Consider the following 12,666-nt stretch of genomic DNA (forward strand, 5'->3'; position numbering starts at 1 on the left):
TCTGTTTGTTTGTTTTGAGATAGTTTCTCACTGTGTAGCCCAAGCTGGTCTGAAATGAACAAGTTCCTTCCTCAGCCTCACAAGTACTGGGATTAGGGGCATACACCTCTCTGCCCAGACCATATGATCTCTAATGGGTGTGTATCTAAGAAATTGTGGTTTATTGCTGAATAGCCAATAACTGTCAGCAGACTGGGGAGTTGGTTCAGTAAGTACAGAGCTTGCCACATAATCATGAGGCCTGAGTTCAGATCCCCAGAACCTACATAAAGCTGGATGCAATTGTTATATATGTAATTTCAGTATTCGTGTGATGAAATGGGAGGACACAGGAGAATTCCTGAATTTTGATTGAAGTGGCAGCTATGTGATTCTATGTATTTGTGAAATTCACAGGTCTGTACATCCAAGGAAGATAAAATCTGATATAGGCATATTAAGTCCAGGTACATATATTACAAAGCAGATTTTATATGATACAGGGTTAACAGTCTTAATGGTTGGCAACAGAGCAGAGGAACAAAGTGCCTTTGGAATTTAGGCATCTGGGCTCACTGCAGTGGCACAGTACCTCTGAGGAATCAGAACTAGCAAGTGCTACAGAACCCCACTGGCAGCCCAGCCTCGTCCAAACGTCCTGTGAAGCATCTATTCCTGCCACCCAGAGCTCCACCTTGAATAGCACTCACAGGTCACATGACCCACAGCTACCTGGGCCTTTTAATTAGTGGAACCAAATGACTGACATCTTGAAAAGGCAGGCCACATTCTTGTGGCCCATCCCAATGCCTCGTGTAATGGTGAAACACATGCAGAAACCCTGCAACATGAAAGTTACGGAGTGGGAGTATAATCTTCCTTTCTGAAAGTCAGAATCACACTTGAAAAGAAGATCTAGTAGATGAGCAGTACTGGGAAGTCTCAAACAGGGGACACATGACCAAGACAGACAGAGACAGCAGCTTCCCAGCCTCTGAAGCAACAAGCCTACCCCCTAGTCCTATTCATTTCCCAACAGACTTTCTCAGGATGCCTTCATTTCCTAGCTACTTCAAATAGAACAGATTGACCATGGGAGAGAAAGTGTCTCTCTGCTAGGGTTTACAGTGCAGGCAGTAGAGCTGGGTCTTTTATGGCAGTTCTAGTTTTCAGTTTTTTGAGACTTCTCTTATGGCTACACTAGTTTGCACTCCCACCAACTGTAAGGTCTCCCCCTCCTTCCTCACATTCTTACCAGATTTATTGTCATTTATTTTAACTTTAGCCAGTTCTGACTAGAGTGATATAAAATTGCAAAGAAGTTTTTTTTTCTCCATCTGTGGCTTTTTTATTATTCTGTTTCTTTTTTAATTATTTTTTATTTAATTTTATATAACAAAGTCCAATTAAATGAAAACAAACATTTATACACAATATTTGGGAATCTGGGCGTCTTAAATGTGAAACACCAAGATCAAAAGCAAGTTGGGGAGGAAAGGTTTACTTGGCTTATACCTTCATATCATATCTTTCTGAGTTTGGGCCACCTTGCTTAATATTATACTTTTCAGAACCATCCATTTTCCTGTATATTTCATTTTTCTTCACTGATGAATAACATTCTATTGTGTATATGCACCACATTTTCATAACCCATTCATTATGGGTTTCACATACACAATAGAATCTAGGCTGTTGTGACTAGAACAGCAACAGACATGGATATGCAGTGTCTCTGCGATAGGATACGGAGTCCTTTGGGTATACTCCTGGGATCACTATAGATGTTTTAAATAAAAAAAAAAATTAAACAAACAAACAGATCTTCCTGGGGCTGCAAGAATAATAAAGAGCACAAGAGTGCTGAAACTTAAACTCATAAAATAACCAGGGGAAACAGCCCACAGTTAAATGAAATTGTCTTCATGAAGTCTCTTTAATGTTTAAGAACTCTGTTCTTTGAGAAAAACAATTTATCAGTGACATTCAAATTCATTGAATAGATTTTTTCCCTTTGATAAAGAGATTCACAACTGATCACAGACGTTTAACTCCCCTTTCTGAGCGCTGCAGAAAATTGCCAAAGGGGTGTAAAAATAGGAATCAGTTCACATCCTTTGGGTTACCAGGAAGCCAGTAGGAACTGTGGGGGATTGACATCTTTGCAACACTGTTCCTCCCATCCAGGAACACCACATTCTGTTCCTTAAGTCAATATTGGTGGTTTACATTTTCTGTGAGGACTGTCCATTTTGTCAAGAGCTCACACACGTGGCATCAGATAACTCAACATGCCTGTTATTTCAAATCTTCTCCCTACTGTTCCATATGCTGCCTCCAGCATTCTGAATTTGCACCTTTTTTTCTTAATTAGCCTTGTCAATAGTTTTCCTATTTTACTGACTTTCTGAAAGAACTTGCTAGACACAAAGTAGGGGAGGGACTGTGAGGAGGAAGAGGGCAGAACTCAGGAAAGGTATAGGTGTGGGATGTGGAGGGAGGCAGTCAGGTACATCCTGAACATAGGAATTAAGACATTCCATTTTTGTTTCAAAGATCAATTGTACTCCCAGGGAGGTTGAGCTGGAGCTGGGGGTAAGATTGGGGTAGGGGAGACACTCTGAGCATTCCATGCTTCAGCTAGAGTGGCATGAGCCAATGAGATCCAAGAGATCCCATTCAGCATGCCAGAAGAGATGGATGCAGCCTTGCTGGCATAGGAACTAGAGTCTGGCTGGGTTTCTTGGTAGCTAGATCTGGAGTCACTTCTGGGAGCTAAGAGTCTTCCCTGTGGACCAGCCATCATGTCCTCTCTTCTAATTTGAATTGCCCCTCTTTGTGAAAGGTCCAAGATGACCACAGACCCTGATTGGCCTTCTGTGAGCATAACAGATGTGGTTCAGGGTGTCAAGCAGGGTCTCAGAGATACCACTGAGAAAAGTCAAAGGGATTTGCTACCTGCCTAGTAAGATTTTCTAGCCACTTCCAGGATGGACCCAGGAAAGACTATCCAGGTATGAAGTGAAATTTTCTTTGGAGCAGCCACATAATAAGTCTGAAGCCTACGGAATAAAGGCCTATGTCAGATCCAGTGTGTCAGCCATTGTGGTAGTTTGAATGTAATTGCCCCCATAATCTCATAGGGAGTAGCACTATTAGGAAGTGTAGCTTTGTTGGAGTGAGTATGGCCTTGTTGAAGGAAGTATGTCACTGTGGGGGCAGACTTTGAGGTTTCCTATGCTCAGGATACTGTTCAATGCCTCAGTTAACTTCCTGTTGCCTTCAAGATAAAGGATTCTCAGCTACTTCTCAGCATCACACCTGCCCGTATGACACCATGCTCCTTGGCATGATGATAACAGACTGAACCTCTGAAACTGTAAGCTGCTCCCTCAATTAAATGTTTTCCTTGTAAGAGTTGCCATGGTCATGGTGTCTCTTCACAATAGAAACCATAAGACAACCATATTTACTACTGCACCAAGCATCATCTGTTAATGAATAGTTATTTTCAGCTATCCCAGTTGAAGTGATAACCATAGACCTTGCTCATAGCTGCTAGGTCAGCATGCTGCAACTCTCTCTGATCATCAACCCTCACACTTGACCACTGGCTGTGCCACACAAGAGCACTGAACCTGTGGACTATTCTAGAATTCAACTAGACTTCTCCCCATGCAATAGGAGGACCTGTGTTAAATCCCCAGGACCCATATGAAAACTGGGTGTGCTGGAACATGATTGCAATATCTGCACTCACAAGGGAGAGACAGGAGGATGATCCCTGGAGTTCACTGGCCATGCAGCCTCACCTACTTGGCCAGCTCCAAGCCTGGCCAAGTAACACATCCTGTCTCAAGAGCAGATCATGAATAACATCTCAGGTTGACTTCTGGCCTCCAGCTGAACACATACATGCTCACACAAACAAAAATCTTGAAACTGGAGAAATATCTCATTATGAGAGAACTTGCCTAGCATGCCCAAGGACCAGAGACTAATACCACCTCATGCCATGATATAAAAAGGAGTCATCCCAGTGATGTTACAGATACCACAGTCTAGGAAGACAAAAATGGTGCAATTGTGAAAGCGTAAGAGCAATAAGTTTGACCTACTTTTCTTGGGGATCCCAGTATAAAGAGAAAAGCAAGTATAAAAGATAGGTGAATGGAAACCTGTAAGCAGGAGGAAGAAATGGGATTAGGAAGACTACAGGGCTCATGGCTAGCAATACTCTTTGTTGCTGATTGATCTGCACAGTGGTCACTCACGCATTCATTTTAGGACTGTTAAGTTGTACCTTAGTCCATGTACTTTTCTATGTTTTCCATTTTCTAAGGTTTATTTTTATTTTATAATTGTATGTATGAATGTGTGTCTGTGTACACGTCTGTACATCTAAGAATCATGACCATGAGGCCAGGAGAGGGTGCCAGAGCTAGAGTTACAGATGGATATGAGCCACCCAATGTAGGTGCTAGGAACTGAACTTGGGTCTTTTGCAAGAGCAGTATACACTTTTAACTACTAAGTCATCTCTCTAGCCCCCATGTTTTCTAATTTTAAAATCTTATTTAGAACAAATAATCACCAAGGAACTAGGGGTATATCAGTAGTTGAATGTTTGCTGAGCATATGCAGTGCCCAGCATTGCAAAAAGCAATAATTGATTAGTTGTTGTATAGAGAGAAGAACTAACAATTTCCTAGACTTCCTATCAGTGTTTTTTTTTTCCTTTTTCATGTGAATGTGTGTTGTGCATGTGTGTCTTTATGTGTGTGAACACACATGTATGTATAAGTATGTGTGTATGAGGCTACTGCTGGATATCTTCCATGATTCTCCACCTGTTTCACTGAGGCTCAGTCTTTCAGTTAAAACCAGAGTTCACTGATACAGCTAGGCTAGCTGTCTTGCTCTTCAGATCCCCTTCCTAGTTCTGGATTTACAGGTGGTTCATGCCCACTTGGCATTTATGTGGGGTTCTTGGGATCCAAACTCCAATCCTCATGCTTATGTGGGAAGTGCTTTATCCACCAATCATCTCCACAACCCTGAGTTTGTTCTATTTTGCTTTTTTGTTTTGTTTTGTATTTTGGTACAGACAGCAAACATACCTTCCATTAACTTGAAGATTAACAGAAGATTAAAAATAATATGTAGAGTATTGAGGTGAAGAGTTTGATGAGGAATTACAAAAGTATTGTTGTATGGTAGAAACATTAATTCTTACACAAGCAAGAACCAACAATACATTACATTGTCTGAAAAAAATCCAAAAAAGTAGAAGTGAAGATTGTAGAAGTGAAGATTGAATATAGGAAAGAGTTATGCAGAAGCCTTTATAACTCAGCCCAGATACTATGAGCACAGTTAGGAGATCAATACAAATAGAAGCACACAAGATTAAAATTCAAACAGATATCAACTAGCCATTAAGCCAAGAACTTCCTAAAGTAAGAAGTTAATGGGTGTAAGGGAAGCAGAAAGAAATCAGTGTAGTAAATCTCTCATTGTTTGGTAAAGAATACACACACAACTTCAAGTAAGACTAGTAGCAAAATAACTGCAAAGATGCTGCAACCTCTGCAACCTCTTTGATTTCAAGAACAAGGAAGCCTCAGGCTGCTTTTAGTAGAAATGAGTCTGCAATTTTTTAAATGTAAAGTATAATTTTAGAACAACAAATCTGTCACAGAATAAATATTAACATTTATTAATATTAGTTAGAAAAATCCAATTATGTTGTTTTAAAGCAGCTCAGTGCAAGCATATGTACTGAACATGAATGAGGTTCATTGCTAAGCACGAAAGAGAACACAAAAGGCAAAAATCAAAATGACATGAAAGAGTGAGGTATGGTGACTCACACTTGTCATCCTAGCATTCAGAAGGCTGAGGCAGGGGGTGTGCTAGCTCAAAATCAGCTTGGGCTAACAAAACTAAAAACAAACCCCAAAAGGACATAGAATAAGAAAGTTTGAAATTTTAAAATAACAAGCACCATACTGGTGAAATAACTTTTTAAGGCAGGGCCTTGGTTTCATTATCACACAGTAAAATTTAAGACAAAACAAAGCAAGGACATTTGACAAGAGAATCACAAGTTTTGTGTCAAGAAAATAGGTTCCCTGGAGCTGTCCAGATTTAGTTCTGAAATCCTTCCAAGAAGCCTCAGGCTGGGCAGCCAGTACACAGAGCACTCCAGGCTGGGTGGCCAGTGCCCCACACAGTACCCCATGCTGGGAAGTCAGTGCCCCACACAGCATCCCAGGCTGGGCAGTGTCCCATATAGCATCCGAGGCTGGGCATCCAGTACCCTACACAACACCCCATGCCAGGAAGTATCCCACACAGCACCATAGGCTGAACATACTACACTCTAGGTTGGGTGGTGAGTACTCCACAGAACACCCCAGGCTAGGTGGTTAGTGCTCTACATAGCACAGTACTAGCAGTGTTTGTTGGCACTACTGTTTGTTGTCCAAGACTACTCACTAGCCCACTGTATTTTTTAAACTGCATACAGATTTCACCAACAAATTCTTGTTTAAAAGACGGGGCTGGAGGGACGTCACAGCAGTTAAGAGTGCTTGTTGAAGCTGGGCGTTGGTGGCACACACCTTTATTCCCAGTACTCGGGAGGCAGAGGCAGGAGGAACTCTGAGTTTGAGACCAGTCTGGTCTACAAGAGCTATTTCCAGGACAGTCTCCAAAGCTACACAGAGAAACCCTGTCTCAAAAAGCCAAAAAAAAAAAAAAAAAAAAAAAAAAAAAAAAAAAAAGTGCTTGTTGTTCTTATGGAAGACCCAGGATTGGTTCCCAGCACCATCAGGCAGCTAACACCTGCCTTAACTCCAGCTCCAGGAGACCCAACACACTCTTTTAGCCTCCCAGGGTACCTGCATACATGTGGTACACATAAACACACATAAATAAATAATTAGGTAAAAATTGTGCCTCTACTATTCAACCCAGTCATCTTGCTCTGGGCATAGATCCAAACAAAACAGCACCTATCATATAAAGAAGACACCTTACACCAACATCTACCACAGCACTACTTCAATGCCCATCACTTGGAGCCAACCTAGAAGCCCAACCACAGATGAATGGTTAAAGAAAATGTTGCATTGCACACTATGGAGTATTCATCAATAATGAAAAAGAATGGCTTCTCTACTGCTAGACAAAACTAAAGGCATTATGTTAAGCGAAATAAGCAAGACTCAGAAAAGTCCTGCATATTCTCTCTCATGTGTCACATGGCAGTCCTCATTTTCTTCTTCTGTTTTTGTTATTTTGAGACAGTGCCTCCTGTAGTGACTTTGAACTACTGATCTTCCTGCCTCTAACTGCCCAGTGCTGGGATTACAGACACAGTGTTCCACACCTGGTCTATGGAGTGCTGATGATCAAACCCTTCTTTATACCTGTTAGACAAGGACTCTGCCAATTGAGCCATTTCCTTAGCCTTTGGTGTCTTAAAAATAATAATAATAAGAAGAATGCATAATAGTGACTTTCAGAGGCTGGAATGTGTGAATTGGAGAGGATTAGAAGGAGGTTAGGAAACAGGTACTCAAACATGATTGATAAAAGGTGTAAATTCTGATTTTCATGAGGGGATGAGAGCTTGCAACAATCTATTCCAAGTTTTACAGTAGCTAAAAGGCAAGGGCCAGAAGGCTGCAAATGTGAAGTCATGAGAGGGTGGAAACATTGCCTTTGTTTTGTCAGAACACATTGTAGACATGTATCAAAATACCACAGTGAACCCAAAAGAGAAGCATGCTACTTCATGGTGGTCAAAACCAAAAAGCCTCTCAGGAGCAGAACACATGAACTATCTTGATTCAATAATTACTCACTTCATATATAGAACAATTCACTGTACCATACCCCATAATTTAATATAATTAATAATAATTTTTGAAAACATATAGAATAAGATTTCCAATAAATTAGTTTTAATTGGTACCATTGAACTTTGTATGTCACTGTTTTCATTGCATTCACTGTCATCTACAAGCTATTCCCAGGGCATCTCTGACCTTTCTTGCCATTCCATAAGTACCATCCGAGTGTGAGAGATAGGTGTGGTAGTTGAAGACAACAGCCATTTTTGGTACTACAGCCCTAAAATTCTTTTAGGCTAGTCCTTCAGCAGACAGGTTGGACACTGGCATTGCAATTTCTTTTAGAGATTCAGAAATGTTACTCAATAATCCTGGTGGTGTCCTGGAATACAGTTCCAGGGGACAGAAATCCCTCTTGAAGGGAAACAATACTTCTCAGGGACTCAAGGGACATCCCAGTTGAACTTTGGTACTTTCAGTAAAATGTAACTTGAATATGCATATTCTTAGAATTCTCAAGTAACTAAAATGCCAATAGGGCCAGTGAGATGGCTCAGTTGGTAAGGATACTTGCCAAGCAACAAGTGTGATGACCCGAGCTCCACTGTTGGGCCCATATTTGAAAAAGGAGAACTGACCCCCACTAGTTGTTCTCTGACTTAAACATGTGGACTGTGGCACCTATGTACACAGACACATATGTAAACACATAGACACACCAAATATATGTAATAAAATTTTATTGCTGAAACAAGCCAGATGATTGCTATGAGTTTGAAATCATCCTTCTGCTGCAAAAATCTAAATAATACAACAATTTTAAACTGTCCCACATACAATCTGAAATGAGTAATAGAATCTTGAAGAAACCCTAAATACCATTCTGATTTTAACAATGGTAGGTGTGGTGGCTCCAAGAGTGGAATCAGATACTGGAGAAGGATTGTTTGAGGCCAACCTGGGCCACATAGTAGTTCTAGGCCAGCAGCAGGTGTGGGCTAGTACTACAAAGATCCTGTCTCAAAAGCAAAACCATGAAAAAAAAATGATGCCTCAGACCATTTCTCTCCTCATTGTCACTTTCTGCACTTGATGTTGACAGTGGCAGTACAGACATGGCTCACAGCATGCCTACAAAACAATGCTAATAGCCCCTCCCCCCAAACACAGCCACTTGAAGGTAATCAGATATAGTATTTAAAATTCTGCCACCAAGCCACCCTGGAGTGCCTACATAAGCTGGTTGCTGTTTAATTTTACAGTAATAAAAATAGTCACAGCTACTGTCTAAGGAGTGTCAGTTTGTGTCCTGAGATTCCCATGTGTAAAACTCACTAGTCCTTAGGAAAGCAACATCATACACTTAGTCTTGTGTTGTCATGAGAGGGTTCTGGAGAATAGAGAGGCAATTAACTTGCCCAAACTCTCACAGCTAGTAAGTCAGGAACTGTGCTCCACTCCACCACTGTACCCACTTGCCTGGGTGTAAGGTACTTAATGGGAGTCAGTCCTTATGCAATCCAATTATCTGAAAATCAACACGTGCAATGTCTATGTCACACTTCCACTACATCAGCTGCTACTAATATGTGGCTCCAAGTCGATCTATGGGAAGGTGCATTTGGCATGACCCTCTCATTCCTTACCAATGGCAGTAACCATCAGGAGCTGCTCCTCTGAGCCTGACCAACCTACGCCCTGTACAGACCAGCCTCTTCCTCTTCTGTGCACTCTATTAAAATGCCCTCCCTTTGCCCATGCTGTGACTGATTCATCAGTTCTATTCTAACAAGGCAATGTAGAACCCCAAGACTATCTTGAACACATTTCTCTTTATGAATTAGCCAAGATTATCACTAGGATGAAGTCACTCATTTTAGAGAATACATAGGTCCCGGGAAATGTATATAACCTCAGAACACCCAAGGTGTGAGAGACCTGAGGTCAGACCAAGCCTATGAAACTTGCCCTGTGCCTGAAAAGGAAAGAATGGATTTCCTGGTCCCACATGCTGTGTCTGGGGATGGGGCCTTCCTGGTCCTGGGAATGGCTCTGCTCTCCTGCTTCTCTTAAGAAGTTCTCCTGTTTTATACTCTGGAGGAGTGATGTCATCCAAGACAATGCTTATCACACTTGTAATGATGCATCTGAGAGATTCCTTTGTGACTATGTCTTCATGCATGTGTCCTGAAATGCTATCAGGGTGGAGTCCATGTCCATCTATATCACCTCTTTGTTTCCAGAACTTCTCACCAAACCAAGGGTCTAGTAGGTTCTTATGAATGTTCACTGGATAAACAATGAGTGAATATGTTTACAAATAAAACACAGACATGTGGCTGGTCAGCTACCTTCCCCAACTTCCTGGAAGGTTCCTCGGCTGCCTATAATTCTATCTTGCTTCCTTTCCCCTACACTTGCTACCTTGTTATATTTTATGAATCCTTGTTGACTGTCCATATTTTCAATGCCACATATATATTTTAAACTTAACACAAACTCTCTGCCAACACATGTGTGTGCATGTGCGCACCCACACCCCCACACACCCATCTGTATACTTAAAAAAAAAATAGCTGTGGGTTATCTGAGCCTCACAGTGCAAGCCTGTCATCCCATTACTCAGAAAACTAAGGCAGGGGCTGGTGAGTTTGTAGCCAGCCTGGGATGCATATTGAGAACTTATTCACCCCCCCCCAATTATATTCAACAATATAGTAAAGTAATCTTCAACAATATAGTAATGTTTGAAGTGAGTTCTACCCCAAGCCCAGGGTTCAGTAATATACATGGGACAAGCCCACTTCTAATCAGCCTGAGTGATTTGATGGACAAGAAATAACACAAGGAAGAACTTGGGGGGACAAGAAAGACTTCGGGTCAAAGAATGATTAATCTGTGGGTTTCAAAACATGTTATGCCATCTTCACAGTGAAGAGTTTGTCACTACTTGTACCTTAGGTTGGGAAGTGAGAGTGTGCTAGGCAAGATCCTGGTCAACAGTCACTGAGAGACATCTGTCCACTTTACATAATGAAGGACAGAAGGCAAACACACTGAGCTGGAGGTATAGCTCAGGGGTAGAGCACCCGCTTACTGTGCTCAGCACCACAAACCATGGTTTGAAAAAGGGCAAAAATATTCAATATAATTTCTAACATGTTATCCGTATTTATACCAGTGGGAAAGTGTGTTGCAAGTCTGATGTGTTTATTGTTTTCTATAGCCATGGTCATTTAAAGCCAGTGAAACATAACTTCTCAATACTGTTCATGTGAATACTGCTCAAAACACAGGTTAAACACATGACAGCCCCAGCTAGCTCCAATGCAGTGTCCCTTTGCTCCACTGAGGATGGAGAACCAGCCCTTCCTTGCCTGTAGTCAGAAATCTCCATGCAAGAACCTAAGATTTGATTTCTATTATTATGAGCTTGTTTGAAACACTTAGCTCTTGATGACAAACTGCCAGGAATGGGCATAAAGAGGGGTGGTAATGATTTGTGTGTCATGAAGACAATTTTTAAAAAGGATTTGATAGTGTAGGCAGAGACTTGCTTTTTATATGTTTATTTATTCACTTCTGACAGTGGATGGAGATTAAGGATAGAAAGGGAAGGAGACTGAAAATCCAGACAATAGGCCAGTTGCAGGCCTGTCATCCTAAAGCAGTCGCCCTGCCCTACCCTGCCCTCCCCTCCCCCAACACCTGGCAGGTTGTGGTTGTGATTTCACAACAAGTAACTGCTGGACCCTGGATCCAGAGCGGCATTCTCTGTTTCTCCCTGGGGTGCAGAACAGGAGGAGAAGAAACACAGAGAAAGGAAAGGTGGGCTCTAAAGATGAACTAGCCGATAACATCTCCTGAGGGACAGTGGCCTCCCCTACTTCACCCTCAAAGCTCTGGGATAACATAAAAACCCAAACCCTAGTTGTCTCCCTCCCATCCTCTGCATCTGCCCTGCCAGCCCCTTTGCACGCAGCCAGGTTGGCGTATCTTGTGAATCCGAACCAAGGAGCGCTCAGCTGAACAGGCGCACATCCTGCCTATATCTGGCTGGGCGGCGGCCCGGGAGGCCCTCCGAGAGGGCTACACCAACAGGCATCGCGAACCCAGGAATACCCTATATCCGCATTCAGGCCCATCACCAGAGCTCAGTGTGACAGATCTGCAGAGTCGCAGGTGTACCCAGGAGCCAGCTCCTGCGCGGGCGCAGCCACTCCCTGGCTGCCGCGGAGCTCGCCGTCATTCTGTGGCTCCAGCATCCTAGGGATCCACCCGCTGTGGTGCCCACCCTGTTACTTCTTCGGTGCCCTACCTCACATGCAGCGGCCTCGCATCCATCCCCAGTTGCCCCCCAGCACTTCTGGGCGGTGTTCCTCGTCTCTGGGACCCACTTTCCTGGCGCACAGCTACACTGCTGCGTGGTACTTCCCGCTCATCCTGCAGCTCGGGACAAAGGCCCTAGATCAGCGTCCCTGCGGCGAGAGCTGCAGTCAGAGTCAAGTCCAGAGCCTGCAGGAGGCTGGAAGAAGTGCGAGCTCCCGGCAATGCGTGCTGACAAAAGGCCGGATGAGTGCGCAGCGCCCCCTCCAGAGCCCAGCTCATTGCAGCGTCCCCGCCCGTCCGCGCCCTGCAGCAGCCTGGGCCTAAGGCAGAACCTGCCCCTCTGAAAAATCCCTGAGCAAGCCACACTTGTCTCACACTCTTTATTTAGGGTCTCAGAAGGACATCTTGCCTTTAGAAAGTAACGTTCAGTGTTGTTAGCTATTCACTGGATGACTGAATTCCTAACCAGAATGATTCTGATTCTAATTCTGACGTC

The 12,666-nt window shown here is 42.9% G+C and overlaps 1 protein-coding gene across 1 annotated transcript in view; it reads right to left on the bottom strand.

Annotated features, from left to right (window-relative positions):
* Add2 (adducin 2) overlaps positions 1–12,200 on the bottom strand; it is an 80,772-nt gene extending 68,572 nt beyond the window's left edge. Inside the window, exon 1 of the mRNA XM_051175018.1 lies at positions 12,160–12,200. The gene's annotated coding sequence lies outside the window, so the exon portion shown is untranslated. The remainder of the gene's footprint in view (positions 1–12,159) is intronic.
* Between the last annotated feature and the right edge of the window lie 466 nt (positions 12,201–12,666).

This window comes from Phodopus roborovskii, unplaced genomic scaffold (genome assembly GCF_943737965.1).
Source record: "Phodopus roborovskii unplaced genomic scaffold, PHOROB, whole genome shotgun sequence".
Lineage (NCBI taxonomy): Eukaryota > Metazoa > Chordata > Mammalia > Rodentia > Cricetidae > Phodopus > Phodopus roborovskii.